Consider the following 21,443-nt stretch of genomic DNA (forward strand, 5'->3'; position numbering starts at 1 on the left):
CCCTCTGGTCAACAAATAAGCATGCACTCCAGATATTTATTTAAAACATTAAAGCATTTTCATGTTATTAAGAGGAAATTCCTCCACCCCACATGCAGAGGCTCTAAAAGGAAGGTTCCAAACAGTGAGTGACGTACATACATTTTAAAGGTAGCAGAAAACAACAAACTGACTCAGGAGTCCAACCATACAGGGTCAGTGTTCAAACAGGCAGAGTGCCCCACTGCACTCCAGTCATGACCCACTCCTTTGTATGCTCCCTTCTCAAATTCTTATTTTCCTAAACACATGCTAGCTCAGTTTCTTCACAAAACATTGAGTTATCTGCTTTCAATGTTCTGTGCCTGCCTCATTTCCAAATTATACCACAGTTAAACCACACAAATTCATTAAAGTACAGCCATAAATCAAAATTTTAAATTTTAAACATGCTCTGATAATAACAGAAAGTGCTGCCAAATATACCAGTCAAAATGTACATAAAGATACAGTTGTTGAGATGACAGACATAAATCACAATGAAAACCTGTATTGCACAACTGATCGTATTGGATGTGGCTCTCTGTTCAAATCCCTCCCGAGAGATTTGATGTGGTGCCTTTAGCAAGTCACAAGCGCTTAACCTCAGTTCTTCATCTGTCAAATGGGAACAGTGATGATCTACCTAAGTTGCAATGAAAAAGCAATGCCTTAGAGCAGGGGTCTCCAAACCCCGGCCCGGGGGCCAGATGCAGCCCACAGCAAGCCTCTTTCCAGCCCGTGGCCAACCTCTTCTCCCCTGAAAGCCTCTGGCCCACTCAACTGAACAAGACCAGAACTGTGCTCTGATTGTGTCTGGAGGGTGTTCTGAGGGCCAGAGAGGTTGAATGAATGAGCCCATTCATTCATTTATTCACTCATCTAAGTTCCATCTCTAATGTATCTATTTAAATTTTATATTTAAATTTTTCCCCCGGCCCTCCACACCACACCAAATATTTGATGCAGCCCTCTGGCCAAAACGTTTGGAGACCTCTGCCTTAGAAAACAGAGGACTATAACTGTTTGAAGATTACTGGTTCGTTTACTGGATTTTGGCGTGCTAATAGCAGAATGTTTTCCCTCCCTTAATTAACTCTTGTGTGTTAGACTAACATAAAAATGAAAAATACACGCTATTTAAAGTTATCCTGTGGATGTGATGTAACAGGAGACATTTTCTCAAATCACTGTTGGGACTCTGTAACGTCCATGGCGGGAGGAGGTCCCTTCCCTGGGGTTGTTACCGAGCACGAGGGGCTTACCCGGTCGATGAGCAGTGGTTGGCGGTGAATTAAAGGAAGGGAGGCAGGTATGGTAGCTCTACACAGGCGGTTTAATTGCGTCAACCATTTTACATTCATGTGGACCGTTACTGCACGGCCCACCGCACTCTATGCTGACTTGTGCCATCGTCGTCTGATCGGCTCAGGACCTGGCCCTTCTGGCTCCTTGGCAGTTCCAGCCCAAGCTTCCTGGCCAGGGTCACTTGGCCCAGAGCCTGGGTTCTGGAGGGCCACAACCCTGCTGGCCGAGGTCAGGCTGGCTGGCCTTGGGAGGGCCCATGGTCCCTCTGTGCTGGATCCCCGGTCAGTTAGCCACCGCGGGGTATAGTTGGCGGCGAGTGCCTGGCTCGAAAACACAATCTCTCCAGGTTACGCCCTCTGGGTCCAGGCAGGTCCCTGCCCCAGCCTCCTCTCTCTAGAGTGGACCGCAGCCCCTTCCCTCTGGAGGCCTCTCTCCCCTCAGGCAGGGGAGACTTTTCCCCTCTGGCTTCACTCTGGCCTTCCACCCCTCTGGAGAGGAGCAACCTCCCTCTTCCCTCTCCAGGCTCCTTATGAGGCCAACCTCAGGTCGGTCCAGCCCCACCCCTCCTGACCACGTGTCTGCCTGTTCCTAGCTGTTCCTTTTCCCTACTCCCAGGTAGGTGTTCTGCAAGGGCCCCCAGTCCTGATGACACTTGGGGCTTACTCCCAAGTAGGCCTCGACTCTAGCGGAGATCCCTGCTCCCAGGCTGGGCCCAGGTGACAGACTCCCTTCAAGACTGTGTTTCAGATGCCAGCAAGGCCCCTTTGCTTATGATTTAGGATGCCCCCAGAGTGGGTCAGCATCTGAGAACAGGTTGCTAGGTTACTGCAGAAGAACATAAGTATATCAAGGAATAATCAAATTATATAAGGAGGAATATCACAGCAGAAGGAGCAATGGAGACAGATGCCTTACAAGCCTATGAGGTGGCACTGACTGATAAGTTCCAATTGAATTAAAAATCTTTAGGCAGATATACAGTTAGAGAAAGGAAGTTCCGAGTAAGACAGCTTTTCAGATTTGCAAATGCTGAGAACAGCAAAAAGGCATTACGTAATAATCTTCATTGTACTCATTGTACTCGTACTCATTCAGCTGTTTCGCAATTTTTCACAATGTTATTCCATTTCAACCTCTTTCACAAATTTGAAAACTATACTGTTTATTTAAAGTTAAAAAAAACAAAACACTTCATTCTTAGGTGACCAGGGCCCCTTAAATGAAATCAATGATCATTACAAATAATTAAATATTTTTTTCTCCAACTTTGATAGCTTCTTCTCCTATTGCTGCTCAGCTGTGGCAGATCACCATCTCTGTGAGAAGAGAGGTCCAATCCCAGCTGGGGAAGCAGCACCAGTAGGTGAAGACAGCAATGAAAACAAAAAATACAGGAAAAAGCTGAATGTGCTCTTATTACTTGATCACACTGTATTCTGATATGAACTGCAGCAGCCCCAAACATCTGATCTTCCATTTGCTACCAAATGACCCACAAGAAAGCCGCTTTTTAGGCAACTACCATGACATCAAGTGACATATGAACTAAGCCTTGGTCTTAACTTACCAATAAAAGATCCAGCAATACTTTCAAGCTTGGGGGGAAAAAAATCAGCTGTTAGCGTAGTTTAATGCCCAATATTCTTCCAGTGATAAGTACCTGCTGCTGCCACTGCCGCTTCCCTCAGCTGCTTAATGAAAGTACCCCTCTGCCTCCTTACCTTTCTCTACATCACTTCTTGTTTGCTCTCACCTGGCCACATCCAAATACATAAGTTGAGAGGAGAATGCTTTGAATTCAGTCTTCTGTTCCTAACATGCTTCACCAAGTCTGTGTGTTTGAAGATTTGGCTGTAGAACCCCTGCTAATTGGGTAAGAGGCACTTTTTCAAGTGGGTGTTCTTTTTTTTTTTTTTAGCAGGGGGAGAGTAACTGGCCCACCTCACCCCAGCACTGTCTGTTCTAGTGGCTGTCTGCTGGTATTCATTTGCATTTTTTTTAGATTGTGAGCCCTTTTGGGACAGGGAGCCATTTAGTTATTTGATTTTTCTCTGTAAACCGCTTTGTGAACTTTTAATTGAAAAGCGGTATATAAATACTGTTAATAATAATAATAATAATAATAATAATAGAACAAGTTGGAAGCAGCAGAGGTAAAGTGAGGGGGGGAGTGCTCTGGCTCTGCCTCCTTCTAGCCCTTCTTCATGGGATGAAGACAGGGTGACCAATGTCCTCTTTTTCAGCTTCATGCCCTGGAAAAGAACATAAATGTCCTCCTTTTCCCTGTGAGCGGCCCCTGCAGGCAGCGCATAGCCTTCGTCTAATTAATAAAATATATGTCATAAATCAAATGTAATAGTTTACAATTTAATAACAAGTAATATAGTGTTTAAATTAACCACATGAAATCAATATACAAGCATTTATAGTTTTTATTTTGTCATGTCCTACATTTTGGGGTGCCGTGCTCTCTTTTGCAATTATGACATCTGGTTTATCTGGATGCAGAGGTGTCACTGCCCAATCCTTCTCATGCTAGCTTTTAGCAAAGGATGGAGAGAGAGTGGAGATGATGGAGACAGAGTGGAGAGATGGCACCCCTCACCAGTTCACTGCCTCTTTCAGTCCACTGCTTAGAGCAGCCAATTCAGTCTGCCTCACTGCTGGAAAGTCTTTGCTTTTGCCTGCACTTTTATAATCTCTTTTGAGATGTGGCTACCAGAACTGAAGTATGACAATGGAGGCTAGTGTGCACATAACTAATGCTGGAGGAGAAGGTATTCAGAACAAAAGACCAACTTGCTTTCTCTGCACCCGAACAATATTCAGACAACTGTTACTGTGGTTGGCAAAAAGGCTTATTATCCAGCTGCTTCTTCAACATTACCAAAGACAACACCAATCTCCGATGTACATCTGTTGTACATCTGATGTTGCAGTTAGAAAGATTTAAATTCTAAACAAAACCTAATTTTCTGGTTTCTTAAAAAAAGCATATTGCTACGTCGCTACTTCTACTTTGTTCAAACTGGAACAATGCCAAAGAACTTAACAACAGCTTTCTATCTGGATTTCACTATCACTATCAAGTGCTCCCCCCCAAAGTGATATTTCTACATTCAATTTTTTTAAAAAGGCAAAAAAATTACAGTTAGAAACTGATGTATTAAAAGATTGATTTTAGGAGAATGTTTCTGAATTGGTTTGAAATATAATTTTTCATTATTTTTTACAAGGTTTTTGCATGTGAAGAGTATTCATGGGGATCCCTGTATCTAGTTAATCTTTAAGAAAGCAAATATTAATGCTAGACAAATGTCATCCAACAAGTCTGAACTCTTAGGCCTGTGTAGTCAAAGATAGGTCATTTAAACGAATAAACTGAGCAACTGATTATTCTGGTCTCAAATGCATTGAATCCTTCACACCTTGCAAAAGTACCCCACTGCTAAACTGAATTTCAAAGAACATCTGTTTTTAAATCCCACTTTTACCACAATTTTTCCCACTCTCCGGCTCAGTTGACCAGTATTAAAATGGAAACCATGATCTACCTCTCAAGTGATTTACTTTAAACTCTAGGAAGTTGCTAGCCAGGACACAGAGCTGAAAAAGTTTAATGTCAGCCAATGCCTGACAAGCCTCTTTACTTTTTTATTTAACGCTTGAAGAATGTCGCACATGCATACATTTGTGTGTGGATCTGTAGGTCTGCCAGGAGAGCACAATGCAGGCCATTAACTCATTTTTGCCCAGCCCACAGTTGTACACATTTGGTCCCTGTTGCATAAATGCAACATTGGGCAGAAATGGCTCGACTCAGATGCTAGGTGGATGGCAAGAGGCCTCAGATACCACATCCTTCAAGGAAGGCCACACTCTTGATTGTTAGAACAATCATTCCTCTCCCCCTCCCCTCACTTGAAAGAAGCCTTGCTTGAAATTTGGAAAATCACACGGGTGGCTACATATTACTTGCACAGTACTGTGCGCCCTCCTTATCCATGGGCTTGGCATCCACAGATTTGAATATCCATTAACAAACCCATGGCTGGAGGTCCTCAGAAGACCTCCCAGACACAATCAGAAGTGCCTTCCAGAAGTGTCTGAGAGGACTTCTGAGGGCCAGGGAAGTTGCAAGCCCCCCCCCCCCCATGGATTTCATTATCCATGGAATTCGGTATCAATGGGGGGATCCTGGAACAGATCCCCCATGGATACCAAGGACCCACTGTACATTTGAATCTGAACAGAAGCCACATCCTGGGAGCCTCCTGACTTGAAGTAAGCTAAGTTGCTCAAGTTGTATTAAAGACACAAAAGAAGGATCCCCAATTACCGCTGTCCTTATCACCTCCATGGTGGCATTGAAACAAGGAGTCCATGACAGTGGAGCAAGTGGCCTCCAAAGCTTATCACATGTTATTTGATGCACCCATAATAAAGTGCACTACCAATTTAGTGCTAGGGATGAGCAATCAAAAGCCATCAAATAACAAAAGAAGGTCTCTTGAGCTTACCTTACAAAGTGTCCCATAAGCTTCTATGAGAATTTAAGGTATAAAATACTGGGACATAGGACCTCACACCTTCCATCCTTTGCTCATCTGCCAAACTGGCACCCAGGACCAGAAACTACCCCACGCTCTTCTCCTTTCCAGCCCCACTTCCCCTTTCTGAGCACAACCAAAAGACACTGTGCTAATGCAAGCTGAACATCCATCTTTTGTGGGCCACCTTGCAATATGCCCTCTTCTTCCAGAAAGCAGCTTTGGCTACCACCTAGCTCCCAGTTTTCAAGATTCCACTTTTTCAGCCTTTTGCACCCTGCTTTGGAACAGGAGAAACCAATTGGTAACCTTGTCCTTGGCACAGCCTCACCATCAACCCACAAAACTGACACTCTCCTTTCTTGTCTTGCAGACACTCAAAGAGATGACACACTCGGTGCCTCTACAGTTTCTTCTCTTTTCTCTAAATAGCAGCTGCTTATGTTTAGGGCCTAGACACATGAATTGCTAGATTAAATAAGCCATTATTGCATTCTGTTTTAGTTCACCATTCCTACATTTGTAGAAGTATTTCTACAGGTCGGAGGGGCCACTGAGGACATGCTGGGGTGCCCCTTTGAGTGTGCTGCAATGCCCTAAGGCAGGGGTGCCCAAACCCCGGCCCTGGGGCCACATGCAGCCCTCGAGCCCTCTCAATGAGGCCCTCAGGGTGCCCCCAGTCTCCAATGAGCTTCTGGCCCTCCAGAGATTTGTTGGAACCTACACTGGCCCGATGCACCTGCTCTCAGTGTGAGGGCGACTGTTTGACCTCTCGCGTGAGCTGTGGGATGAGGGCTCCCTCCACTGCTTGTTGTTTCACGTCTGTGATGCAGTAGTGGTAGCAAAGGCCAGTCTTGCTTTGTGCAAAGCCTTTTATAGGTCTTGAGCTATTGCAAGACCTTCATTCATTCATATAAGTTCATCTTTAATATATAAATTTATGTAAACTTATGTAAATTTATTCAAATTTTAAATCTAAATTAATTCTTTTTTTCCCTGGCCCCGGACACAGTGTCAGAGAGATGATGTGGCCCTCTTGCCAAAAACTTTGGACACCCCTGCCCTAAGGCATAGCAACACACACTTTGGAAACCCCTGGATTGGGGGATATCAAGGCATCGCCAAGGGTAGCCTTTGTGCCTACAGTTGGTTACAACTGATCAGACTATGTTCCGAGAAGCCTCCATCATTGTACCAGGCATGATAAAAGCTCCACCGAGGAAAGTTTACTTAGACTGTTGGCAGGTGGATATGTCGGGGGCTGTTGGACATAATGGCAAAACAGAAGCTTTGCTTGCAGTCAGTTTGCCTCACCAGTTTGCAAGACCTTCGCTCTTGCCTTCTTCTTCCTTTGTCACTGAACCATCAAGCTGTGCAACTGGGCACTGCATACAATACAGACTTCTGTATTGTGCACATATTAACATTTTACAGTCAAGATTCAAGTTTATTAGGTTGATCAGTACATAAGCCATACACCTATTTATCTAAAATCTTAAAACCAGAGTTTAAAATTGTGACTTCATCAAATAGTATGAAAGTGCTAAAAATGTTGCTTATCATAGTAGTTAAGAGACAGGTAAACCAGTAAGGTGCAAAAGCTCAGCGTAATGACTTATTGGTTTCAATCTTCCCAAGGTCTGGGTTTCATGAAGTTTATGGGGGGGAACCAAACAAAATGAATTACCTGCTCAAAATCAGAATGCTTCAAGGATTCTATGCACCACTGTGCTTGTGAAGAATTAGAAAGGACAATTATTTCCCACACTGTACTCTTCTATAATAATGTTTCAAAAACATTAAATGAAATTATTTTTGTCCTGTAAAATCAACAAAGCTGTATGAGAGGAGGAAACTGATAACTATGTTTCAAAGTGTTCTATTTTCATAGTAATGCCCTTCATGTGCTAAAGCCCATTCTGTAGTTGTTTGTGTAGAAAGCACTCTGCTTCAATTAAAGCTGCAAGAGAGTTAAGGCAGCTAGAATGTAATTACCTATAATAGGAATTTGGCTAGGATATAGGAATTAACTCTGCTAATCTTGCAGAGTGCACCATGGGATCTTTAATAACCGCAAGTGCTCAAAATCTTCTCTTTAAAACTTAGCCGCATATACTCCAATTACTCATGCAGTTCCATGCAGTTCTGGTCTGCCAATTAAAACTCTGACAGCTGACTCTCAAAATGGGGGAAGGGCTTGTCTGATTTCCCATGTTGCTATGATTTCTTTCTATAATATCTTAAGAGTATCTAGTGTTGCTCTTTTCACTCTACTCCTTATTTCTTTACATTTCAAATTCAGGTCTTGTCTAGGCTAGAGGATTTGATAGCAGCTAGAGAATATATGAAATTGACATTACAAGAGCTTGAAAGCTGTTCAATTGAGAAGTGAACAGATTTTTCAATCATAGGTGTAAGAACTTTTTAGAAAACACTAGCACTTAAAAGAACACTTGAAAGAGAAGAAGCATATCTTGGACTCAGGGATTTAAACTAGATGAGCTTTTTATCAGTATATTCACACTTACCTAACTAACAATTTCTCAGTTGCTCTCATGGATTCCCCATCTTTCTTATCAAGGGGAGAAAAATCCTGTGCGGTACCACTGCCTATTCCAATATCCAACTGGCTGCCCGTACATTATGGAGGCTGTTGCTACTATCTGTTGACAGAACCTGCAAATACTTCTACAATGAAATAATTCTTGGTCTGACAGACATCTCCATTCCTATCCATCTGCATGCTAGAAATATTTCTCTTTAAACACAGTACTGTTGAAACAGTACTGATACTGAAACACTTTTACTGTGATATGCAAATCAGTGGTCTTGTTAAGATTTACCACCACTGAGAACCGTTTCTTTCAAGATATTCTCTCATTAATCATTTGTCATATCAGTAATGCCTTTGTCTTTGATATTTTTCTTCAAGTGTACAAAGGACGTGTACAACCTGCCTTTGGAACAAGATGAAGCAATTGCGCTACTTAAACCTATGCAGTCTCATAAAATCCAACTGAGAAATCATTTTAAACAACTCTGAAAAGACAAATAACGTCCACAACAAAGGTAGCAAACTTTTGTTTGTTTTTGTTTTAGAACTTTTTACAGATCTGTTTGGAACCAACATCCACATTCAGAGCCACATCCAGTGGTGCTGTTTGAGCAGCTTGCCAATAACTACTAGTCTATGGCACTGGAAGAATGTAGCCATTTGATACCCATGTGAACAACTATACAAAATGTAAAACCTTTCAGAAAACACCTGGAGCAGACTTGAATAACTGTAACTAGCTGGATCTGAAATTAATTTTAAGGCCACATTTAAGGACTTGTTCTTATGCCAATTACTACTAACAAGCAAGGTGCCAGTCATGAGGATGAATCTGGTACATGAGGCCTATCAACAAAATACGAGAGAGTACAAAAAATTGTCAAAGGTGGGGTCACCCAGCATCATAGGATGAAGGACATGTTTTTCCCCTCATTCAGACATGCTCAAATGCAGCTCTTTACTTTCTCCCTCAGAAATGAATGGCAGCCATTAATATGGAAGAAACAGCTGCATGCAAAAGATGCCATTGGTGTATTTAGCAACTCTAGTCCCTGCCCCTGGTGATCTCAGCCATTAAGTACCATATCTCCAGCCAAGATTCCATGTCTTAGTCATGCTAGAGTGCAACACAGTACTGGGAGAGTGAATACATTAACACTTTTCAATGCTACCTCCTCAATGAAATGCCACTACAAAACAGAAATTTTTGTACAAAAAATTTACACACAAGGCCCTTCACAGTCTGCCGAGCACTTCCCAGTTTTAGGAGAATATTGTATACTATGTCAGCATACACCAACCCTGAAATTAACTTTTACATTTAAGTAATGTAATTTATATGTAAATAAAGCTCTCATTTTAGAGAATACTCTCCCAAAACTGACAAAACAAAAAGCTTCAAAAATGTATACTATTTCAAATGTTTCATCATAAGTTCAAAATAAGAATACAATTAAAGAACAGGTGACACAGAGAAACTAATTAGCAATGCGCTTCACAAATTTTGTTTCACTAATTCACAAATTGATTCTTTGATACAGGTTATTATTAATCCTACTTCACAACAGGAAAACCAATTCCAAGTCATAGTAACATCTGAGTATACCTCAACTCATTCCCGAGTATGGAATTGAGGCTTGTTTCCCACCCCCACCCTCCCAGCAATCAAGTTATCATATATACCTTGACCTATACTGATAGCCAGGTAAGGTATCTGCCATTAGAGAGCTCTAAATGGCTCTAAACAGCCAAAGTAGACAAGCAAGGTACATCCTCTGGGCATAAGACGGAAATTAAGCTGACAAAAAACTAACAGCATATTTTATATACCTTCTAAGCAGAAATACCATCAAGCAATTTGCCCAGCAAGGGTTAAAATGCACATCTGAGAGAGCTAGCATTGTTACACTACGAAATGCTAATGGAATTAAAGATTCTTTGTGTCTTCAATTTAAAGGCACCAAGTGAAGCATTGTAAGATTTAGAAGGAACAGGATTAGAGTCTTTTGACATCAACAGAAGAAAATGTAATCCTAAGTAGCCCATTGGTCTTGACCCAATGAAACTGTTCATTAAAATCCACAAACACAACTGCCACAAGACAGTCCTCACATGCAATCCGAAGGTATAGAACAAAGTTTCATTTGCGGAAAGAGTAACCATTCTTACTGGCTGAAGATTTCATCACTAAGCCATCTTATGATGCTAAGGTAAAACTGGGCAGAGAACACTTCTTATATAAGGCTGGTAAGACGTTACTTCTCTGGAAAGATCACAAAGCAAAAAGTCCATGGTCAACAAACGTCCAACTGCTGCTATCCAGAACTATTTGATTGGCTGTCCCCCATCTTTATTGTGTCTGAAGACCCCCCCATATCCACAGACCCATATCCATGGATTCACTTACCCGTGAATTGGATCCCCCCCCAGCATGCATCCCCTCTGGAGGCATGGGGAACTCCACTCTTCTCGTCTCCAGAGGGGCCTCTGAGCTCAGCAGAGGTGGAGGATGTCTGTCCCTGGCCTCTGTCAATTTCAAACTGAGCTCTGGGGCTAAAAAAAGTTTCATGGAGAACAAGGAAGTGACATTTTTAATGCCCTGGGGGGCTTCCCCAGGCATTCCAATGCCTTATAAGACCTCCCAAGATTATAACTCCTTAAGGCATTAAAAACGTCACAGGTTCTCCTGTAAAGTCTGTTCAACAAATTTGTCTAATCTCACTTTAAAACCATCTAATGGTGCAGTCCTCTACATGTCTACTCAGAAGGAAGTTCCAGTGAGTTCTGTTGGGCATTCTCCCAGATAAATGCTCACAGGACTACAGCCCAAGACAGTGAGTGTCACAGCATCCTAGTAGTAGTGAATTCCATAAGCTTTGATTTGATAAACATAAGCTAGTTATGCGCCAGGTGAAGAGTGGGAGAATCCAAACTAGGTGAAACCAGAATCTAAAAGGCAAAACATGCATACAAAGTGCTTTACAGCTCAAAGAATGAGTTGCAATAAATCAAGGCAAATGCTTCATGGAAAATGAGAAATTGATTTAAGTGGCCCCCTAACCTTATCCCGTCTTTTAAACGTTACCTATTTCGTGCAATTATAATTAACATTCTGCTAAACAAGTCTTAACACAGCTTGACTCATCAACATTTTCTGCTTGTTTGCTTTTGTTTTTAAGAGATATAGAGTGACGCTTCCATACATAAGCTGTTGCAGGGCCAAGCCTCAATATAAACTGAACTGACAGTCTAGCACAATTTAGTGCCTCCTAGAAGGAGACAAACTCCCTGCTTCAGTTGTGCATATGTTAAATAGCAGACTGATACAGCAATACACAGACTCACAGGAGCAACTGCACAAAGAAAAAAATGCAATGATGTCTTAAGGGAGAGGTGCGGAAGAGAGGCCAAGGCACGTAAGACAGGAATGTCAGTTAGGGAATGCCCAGTCAAAACCTGTGCAATTACCTCCCAAGCAAAACCAAGACTCCTCCAGCTCCCCTACTCGATTCTTATACTAGCAGTTGCCCCACCCCTACCCAGCAACAGATCCCACAAGGAAAGAAGATCAGACTGGTTCAGGAGCACAGTTCGAGGTGCATTGTGAAACACATTTATGGGTGAACTGGCAACTGGGGCATAGACAGAGGACACATGATGCACGTTGTAAGCATGGTGGGATCATGGAGGAGGCAGCTGATGCCCTTTCCAGGCGTGCCGCCCAGAGTCCTGTACTCCCTGCCCCCCTTAAGCTATGCTAGTGCCTTTCAATGAACATATAATTGTAGAAAGTTTTACAGTGGCCAAGAGTAAACTACCATAAGCAGGGCACAACATGAAATTCAGGGAGTATGTTCCCTGACATAAACACCCACTAAGAAGGAATGTTTAGAAATTTGACCCCTAATGGGGTGGAAAATGGCTAAAATGTGTTCTTACTGATTTCTCAATGTCTCTTAGGCCCAATGAGATATTGACTTGGTTTTTGCTTACAAGGCCCACCCATACAAGTGTTTAAAAACATAATTCAGGGTTTGCCCTAATCAACCACTAAAGGGGCAAATCAAGATTCGGGGGTGAAATATATAACCCTTCATATTACTTAGGACTGGCTGGCTGTTTTCCCTGTGCTACTAATTGAGAGAGGCCTGTGGCAAATCTGTGGAAGGTCTCACTGACGCATGGTATATGATTCTGACGTGGCTAATGAGACAGACAGCACAGTAGCTCTGTGCTGAGCCACATGAGCCACAAGTGCAATTACACCAATGCCCTCAAGTGGAAGGAGGAGGCCCCACCCTGCATGAGCTGCAGAGCTGGCAAGGTGCAGCTCCCGCCCTTCAAAACCTCTCTACAACGTGGTGAAGGACAGATACCCCGAGCACGTCCACCTCATGGATTGTGTTCAAAGTACAACAGCTGCTTCAACATGACATCATTTGGGGCCAAGTAGGTTCTATGAGATGTCTTCTTGCAGACCTTTGAAGTTCAAAGACAGGTGTATCACTTGGTACAAAGTCTGCTGCCAGCACCTCAACAGGAAGCCCAATTCCTGCAAATCTATTACATGGGAAAGGACAAAAGGAAAGTCTGCTTTGAGGTGCAGCAACTTTCTTGATGTCAAACAGGGATTGCTAAAATTGCAGAGGATGCTATACAACAGGGGCCTCCAAACCCCAGCCTCTGGCCCACTCAACTGAGCATGACCAGAAATGTGCTCTGATTGTGTCTGGAGGTTTTTCTGAGGACCAGAGAGGTTGAATGAATGAGCCCATTCATTCATTTATTCACTCATCTAAGTTCCATCTCTAATTTATTTATTTAAATTTTAAATAAATTTTAAATAAATTTTAATTTATTTAAATTATTTAAATTTTTATTTAAAAAATTTTTCTGGCCCTCCACACCACACCAGATGTTTGGCCAAAAAGTTTGGAGACCCCTGCTATACAACATCAACAGCTAAATGAGGACCTGAAGAAGTTTGAGGTCATAATCCATGCAGATAGAAAGCTCACTGACGCTCATGGAGCTTGCTTCAACGCACCAACAGCAAAACCATACACACACAACATACCACTGACTAGCTGACTGATCACCGTTTCTCTGGAACCCTTTGCCCTAGGAAGTTGAAGTTTTGCACGGAATTTACTCTTGGGTCCTAAGTGCTCTCTAAGAAAGCTTTCTGAAAATTCATCCCCAAGGGGTACAACTGAGCCTTCTTGAATTCTAAAAACTATAACGTGAGGTTTGAAAATAACAAATTTCAACCTGAACATGAATGTGGTATTTGGTCATGTCATTTAATGGAACCATGACTTTTAATAATTACAAGGTGTTGCCTGATTTAAATTGTTCACCGCAATCAAAAGTAAATTTATTGGAGTCTTTAAAGTAGTTAAATACCATAGCAAAGCACAAGTATCAAGCTAGTAGTATCTATCTCCTTTTGGGAGCAGACGGTTAGAAGATTAGAATGGCTCCTTATTTAAATGATATATTACTGTGTTTTGTATAGTATTGTATACTCCAGGTATACTTACATGGCATATTTTTGCATTTATTTAATAGCTTAAAATTTTAAACAAACCACAAAGGATCAGATAAAGACAAAGGATGGACAAGTCCAAGTAAAACTGAGACTGGGATGTGAACAATTGATGTGACCACAACCAAGTTTATCAGATGTTCAGAATGAAGACCTTGAAACAGACAGGTTTCCCACATAATAGTTTTAAGTCTGCAGTTTGCAGGGGGAGGCAGTGGGGGGCAGGAGAAAGGCTCAGGGGGGCTGCAGGGACATGGGTATACTTATCAGAGCCTCCTGCAGCCTCCTGGGGGTGCGGGGAGCCCTGTGCGGCCATCTGCAGGGCTCCCTGATGCTTCAAAAGTGAAAGTGGAGCAACTGTGCTCCACTTCTGGTTTAGCAGAAATGGTTTAGCAGAAGTGAAGGGTGATCGCACCCCCTGGAGGCTGCAGGAGGCTCTGTAAGTGTACCCAAGCCCCTGCAGCTCCCATGAGGGTTCTATCCTGGGGATCGTGCCACTGACTCCTCCCTGCCTCCTGGCTGCCCCCGCCCCTTAAAGGGAAACAGGCCAGGACCCACAGGCTGGGGCATCATGACGCCCCAGTCTTAAAAGCCCTGGTTGTAAGTCTTTAATTAAGCCACTGTCAACAAAACTACTGCCCTGCCCCAGGGGGAACATAAGCTTCTTTTATACCGTGTATGGTGAGTCTAGAAGCTGTAGCTGCTGCACCACCCAGGATAACAAAACACAGGAAGGACAACAGAGGCCATTCCCCAGATATGGAATGAGAGTCAGACACCAGTATGGATTAATTGTGCTTCTGGGTCAATTCATGTTTTTATCAAGTCCCAACCCTCCAACTTAGGGTGCAATGCAAGCATAGCTACTGCCCAAGTGTTTGCTTAGATTGTACACATGGAACCAAGAACTACCATAAGGTTCCTACTTTGCCATCTTTACAAACATTCCTACAAGATAGGATAATATCCTCAGACAAAGATAATATCCTTATTATCCCTTATAGATTGTGTCTGAGGGTTGCCTGCCTAAGGTCGACTAATGAACTCTAATATAAATCAAAAGTGAGAAGCAAGCTTGTATTCACCACACATCTGTCCCCATATTTTAGCAACCCTTGCTAACTGGGTAAGAAGCACTTTTTCAAGTCTGTACTCCTCTTTTATTTAGCAGGGGGAGGAGAGTAATTGGCCCTCCTCACCCCAGCACTGTGTCTTTTCTAGTGGATGGCTGCTGGTGTTCTTTTTGTATCTTTTTAGATTGTGAGTAAAATCCAAAACCAAGAACAAAATAAAATAAAATAGTATAAATCATAAAGTAGTGCAGTGAAAACATTTTTAAAAAATACAACCACAAGGCATTCATATCTCACATTTCTGCTTCTAAAGAGGTCCCAAAAACAGGTTACAACATTTTAAAAATACAATACAATGCAGTCAGTAGTAGTCTTCTTCTCCCTGTGCTGTGGGACATTGGAAATGAGGTTATAAGCTCCCACTGGCCTGCACATCTCTTTTACTTCCTTCCCCCTCAGGACATGTAGAGCTTAAGACAATCAGCATTTGATATGGTCTTTTGAACTGCTAAGCTCCCAAAAGCAGTTATTTTTACTCTCAAGGGTGAACAACTCTCCCTTTCCTTGGATAACTCACCCATATTGTATACTATGTAATATTTTTTGCCACTCCAAGGAGCTTTAAGATCCAGATCACACATTTTTTGCCACTCCAAGGAGCTTTAAGATCCAGATCACACATGCTGCTATTCCACAGAAGAGCACACCTATGAGAGTCACATTTTCAAGTTTCAACTCATGTTGGATTTGTCACACGTTTATACTGCAATTCAGGGCTTTCTTCCTGGTAAAAGCCACACAAGTTCCTCCTCCCATCCTTCAGCAGACTTCCAGCAGCACTTGCCCAAAGAAAGGGTTGGGAACTTCCCCTTGAGGGTTTAGCAGTAAATGTCCTGCCCTTGCCAGTGACAGCAAGATTCATGTCAAATACACTTAAGAACAAATATTTCAAAACAAGCATTTGCTCTGAGGAGCTATTTGAGGCTTTGTCTTCCCTTTTTTCCTTAACTTGTTGTGGTATTTTCCTGCCCTACCAGCTTTTCCCACTCACATCTGCAACAAAAGATCTGCAATTGGTACAACATATAGATCACTTTCCTATGGTACTTGACGAATCCATAAATTTAACTAGCTGTATTCATGTAGAAAAATTGTACCACAATATTCACAAGTTGTTGCAAAGATTCCATATGAGGAATAAGTTCAGATTAGATGATTTACATAAGGAAGTTCTAATGTACAAAAATCTCACAAGTCAAGAAATTGAGCCTCTTAAGAGAGACAGAAAAGAAGCCAGAAGTTCTTTATTCCAGACCAGGGGTGTCCAAAGTTTTTGGCAGGAGGGCCACATCAGCTCTCTGACACTATGTCGGGGGCTGGGGAAAAAAAGAATTAATTTACATTTAAAATTTGAATAAATTTACTATGTTTACATAAATGAATATATTGAAGATGAACTTATATGAATGAATGAATGGTCTTGCAATAGCTCAAGGCCTATACAAGGCCTTGCACAAAGCAAGGTTGGCCTTTTCTTTGCTGCCGCTACTGCATCACAGACGTGAAAAAGCAAGCAGTGGAGGGAGCCCTCATCCCACAGCTCACGCAAGAGGTCAAACAGTCACCCTCACTCTGAGAGGCCAGTTGTGTCGGGCCAGTACAGGCTCCAACAGAAATCTGGAGGGCCAGAGGCTCATTGGAGACTGGGGGTTCCCTGAGGGTCGCATTGAGAGACCTCAAGGGCCGCAAGTGGGTTTGGGCACCCCTGACCCAGACAGAAGCAAGTGATTTCAGGAATATATGAGTGAATAAAGGGAAAAGTCATGCTACTTGGTTAGAAACAGGTTCACTAAAATAAGATTAAATTGCTTCTCACATCTCACACTTTTGCTTCTTTGTGCACAACAGTAGCTGGAATGACCTAACACAAAAAAATTCTATTGAGCCAAGCAAGTGAATTCATTTTCTTGATGCATTTCTTTCTTTTTTTAAATTATTTTATTTATTTATTACAGATACATATGAGGAAAATGGGTTAGACTCTAAGCAGGTACTATACAGGTTACACATAAGGATATAGCCCTAGATTACAACATGCATTATTCAAAAAAGAAAGAAAAGCAATCGAACGACTGAAAAAACACATTAACCTTCAATACAAAAGCTATCATATTTGCCATTATAAAAATTTAAATTTATCTAAACACTCGATATTGTTTAACTAAAATTATCCAATCATAAAAAGGCTTCCAATATTTTCTTACTCTACCTAAATCTATTTCATTCTCTTCAAAACTTCCATTTCTGCTATTTCATAAATTTTGTCTATTAAATTGTATCTAGTTGGCACGTCTGTAGATTTCCAATTTGCACAAACAGTATCCTTGCTGCTGTAACGATATGTACAATAAGGTATTTTCTATATTGGTCTTTAATTTCTGATGTCACATTTAGGAGAAATATTTCTAGTTTGAATGGTAATACACAACAATTCAATATCTCTTGCAACAATTTATGTATCATATTCCAGTATTTCTTTGCTTTTTCACATGTCCACCACATACGATAAAAGGTTCCTTCATCCTCTTTACATTTCCAACACATTTGATGACCCAGAATACATTTTTGCTAATTTCTCTGGAGTTAAATCTATAAGACATTTTATATAAATTCTCTTTAAAAGGCACTGCTTTAGTTACCTTAATATTTATATTCCAAATTGGTTTCCAGTCGTCCAACAATATATTATATCCAAAAATGGTACATTTTTAAATATATTTCCCCTCAATCAAAAATATTTTATCAAAACATATCTTCTTCATAAAAACCTATTTTTTGGTCTTCTCATAATCTTGTTCTTATTTGCATTTCATTCCACCAGTCCAATTTTATTCCTTTCTCTTCTAACTCCAACTTACTTAAGATCTCTCCTTTAATGTTCAACAGATCGTTATATGATTTATTTTGGTCTTTTTTAATCCAGTTCGGATTTGTTGCTATTTCAAGCAGTTTTATCCATCTGGGTAATTTAGAGTATATCTTGTATTTTATCTGTTCCCATATCAAATTAAAGATCTTCTTAAAATGCGTTCTCTAAAATATCCATGCTGTTTGACTTTATCATAAAACAGGAATGCGTGCCAGTCTATTTGGAAATCATGTGCTTCTAAAATTAAAATTTTGGAATTTGGTATGCGTCCCCAATCTTTTATCCAGTTTAGGGCTGCTACTTGATAATATAATTCCCAGTCTGGTAATCCAAATCCTGCTCTTTTTTTATCCTCTTGAAGTAATTTCTGTCTTATTCTTGGTTTTTTACCTTGCCAGATGAATTTTGTAGTAATTTTATTCATTTCTTCAAAAAAAGTTCTCTTCAAAATAATCTGAATATTCTGGAATAAAAACATTAATTTTGGTAATATTTTCATTTTCAATAGAGCTATTCTTCCCATTAGAGATAATTGCAGTTTATTATATTTCTCCAAATCTTTTTTTTATTTCTTTCATTAATTTGATATAGTTGTCTTCCATTAGTGTACTTGTCTTTTTGGTAATTATAATTCCTAGATATTTTACTTTGTTATTTGTAGTCCAAATTCTTTTAATTGTTCTATATTATTGTCTTTTATATTTTTAAGTATCATTTTGGTCTTCTGGTAATTTTTAAACCTGCCACTTCCCCATATTCTTTTAAGTCTTCTATCAAAAATTCTATGGAGTTAAGTGGATCTTCCAAGATAAATACCAAATCATCTGCAAATGCCCATAATTTGTATTCTTCACTTTTAATTTTAAGCAGTTTCATCCTGTTATCTTCTCTTATTACATTAAACATTTCTAGTGTCAAAATAAACAGTGATGAAAGTGGATAACCTTGTCTTACTCCTTGTTGAATGTTGATCTCTCTCGTCAATTCTCCATTTATTCTTATCTTTGCTTTTTGATCTGAATATATTTCCTTGTATCATCTTAATAAATTTTGGACCAAAATGTAATTCTTGAAGACAGTTAATCATAAAGTCCCAATGTAAATTGTCAAAGACTTTCTGGGCGTCTAAAAACACTAGGGCTAATTTCTTATCTGGATGCACCCCAATATGTTTATTATAGTTCTCACATTGTTTTTCAATTGTCTTTTTGGTAAAAAAAAAATCAGTTTGATCTTCTTTAATTATTTGATTTAATATATTTTTTAATCTTGTAGCTAATATTGAAGCAAAATTTTATAATCTGTATTTAAAAACTATAGACCTATTTCGCTTTTAATTTCTTTTTCATCCATGTCTGATTTATGTATCAAATAATTGTTCCTTCCTTCCATGAGATTGGTATTTCTCCAGTCTCCCATATATCATCAATCACCTTTTTGAATGGCAACAACAGTACTTCTTCAAATTTCTTATAATATTCAGCTAGTAATCCATCAGGGTCTAGCATTTTTTTGAGTTTTTGCCTTTTGATCGCCTCTGTTATTTCATTTATAGTAATTGTATTTTCCAATAGATTCTTTTGATCAGCTGAAACTCCTCCCTGACAAGTACGCAGGATCAGATTACAAAAAATTAACAGGATGTCAAGAATTTAAAGAGAGATACGAAGAAAACAAAAGTATGGAGGAGATGGAAAAGAAAATGGATCAAATGCAAAAGGAAAACAAAGAACTAGAGACTTCTGTAATGAGACAGGAGATGGAAAAAGCAGGATTTATTATCAGAATACAGAACCTTAAAGAAAAATCTTCAGAAGACACCAGAAGTCGAATAGAAGAATGGTTGACAATGGAGTTGGAACTGGAGGAGGATCAGATTAAAGAGATAATAGATACTGCATACAGAGTCTATTTCAGATATGCAAGATTGAATAATAAGCCAAGAGAGATAGTGATAAAGTTTACAAAAAGAACTTCAAGGGATAATATATTAAAAAGATTGGAAGAAAAACAAAGAGTAGTGGAGGGAGAGCAAGTGAGAGTTTTGAGAGAAGCTCCCTGGAATGTTCACCAAAAAAGAACACCTTATAGAAATTTTGCTGCGATACTAAGAAGAAATAGTGTGAAATATGGTTGGCAAATTCCGGAAGGCCTTCTGTTTGTTTATAAAGAGAAAAGATTTAATACGAATGATGAAAGCTCCAACAATTTTTATTAAAATACGGAGAAAGCCTAGGAGAACAAAACAGGGAACTCTCAGAGAAAGAGAGCACGCCCTCTCAAGAAGAAGAATCTTCCAGAAATTAAAACACAAATTGTATGGGATATGAGTAAAGCATTTTTCCAAGGATTAGCAATGAGAAATGCAGCAAAACAAAGAATTGGACAAGAGAAGATCTTATACAAAGATTAGAGAAAGGTGAAATGGAATTACAGAAAACCTACAAATCAAAGAATTCAACAAAAGATTAAGAAGATACAACATGAAATTAAAATAATGCAAATGCAGAAGATGGAGAAGAAATTGAAAATGGCAAAAGAAAATTTTTTTGAAAATGCAAACGAACCAGGAAGATGGTTAGCTTATAAGCTGAAAAGAAAGACAAAAAACTATATTACGACACTGAAAGATTTGATTGGAAAAGAAAAAACAGAATTAGAAGTAAAGAAAACAATTCTTTAACAATTTTATCAGGTATTATATGGGAGAAAAAATATAGAACACCAGAAACAGACAGAATATCTGAAGAAAAATAGCATTAAAATTTCAGATGTATTTCTTTCTTACCATTTCAAATCAGCTACAATCTGGAACTCTGCCCAGAAACAATCAAATTGTATCTCAAAAGATTTGAAAGGCCTATCCTAGTGCCTTCCTAAATTATTTCTTTCACCAAGATTCTCTTTTGAAAATGTGCAAGTATTGCAATTCAGAATGATAATTAGTGCTTATAAGAAAAGTGAAAACCGATTTTCTTCAAACAAATCCTGTAGAACAAAATAACCCATTTTACAACTCTGTTGAAATAATATAATGATTGGATCAAACATAGTACCTGAGAAACGACACTAAGCAAAATAATTTCTGAATGTAATAGCATATTCACCAGTTTATTCCTCTATCATTTCTATTTCATTTCTATCATGAAACCCATGAGGATGTTCATTTAAGTCCCAATACTTTAGAACAAAGGCTTTTAGATTTAACAAATTTTTAATAGACTGCCTCCTTAGGACAGCTTACAATGCAAATTAACACTATTAAGGAGACCAACCAAAACAAAACACATTTTTTTAAAAAGACAGCCTTTTCTCTGTGGGGCTCCATGGTGCACGTTCCACCTTACACTCAATCTTTGTTCAGCTCTTCCTCCAGTTGCCTTTGCCTTGCTGATGGCACCGTGCACTCATCGGTTGCATGGACCCCACTCTCAGAGCCCTCTGAACTGAGAGTGAACTGAGC

General features: G+C 40.0%; 1 protein-coding gene across 9 annotated transcripts in view; it reads right to left on the reverse strand.

Moving 5' to 3' along the window:
• The window catches only part of PLEKHA5 (pleckstrin homology domain containing A5), a 239,741-nt gene that overhangs the window by 191,103 nt on the left and 27,195 nt on the right, over positions 1–21,443 (reverse strand). The window lies entirely within an intron of this gene.

Source organism: Tiliqua scincoides, chromosome 7, assembly GCF_035046505.1.
Source record: "Tiliqua scincoides isolate rTilSci1 chromosome 7, rTilSci1.hap2, whole genome shotgun sequence".
In the NCBI taxonomy this organism is placed as follows: Eukaryota; Metazoa; Chordata; class Lepidosauria; order Squamata; family Scincidae; genus Tiliqua; species Tiliqua scincoides.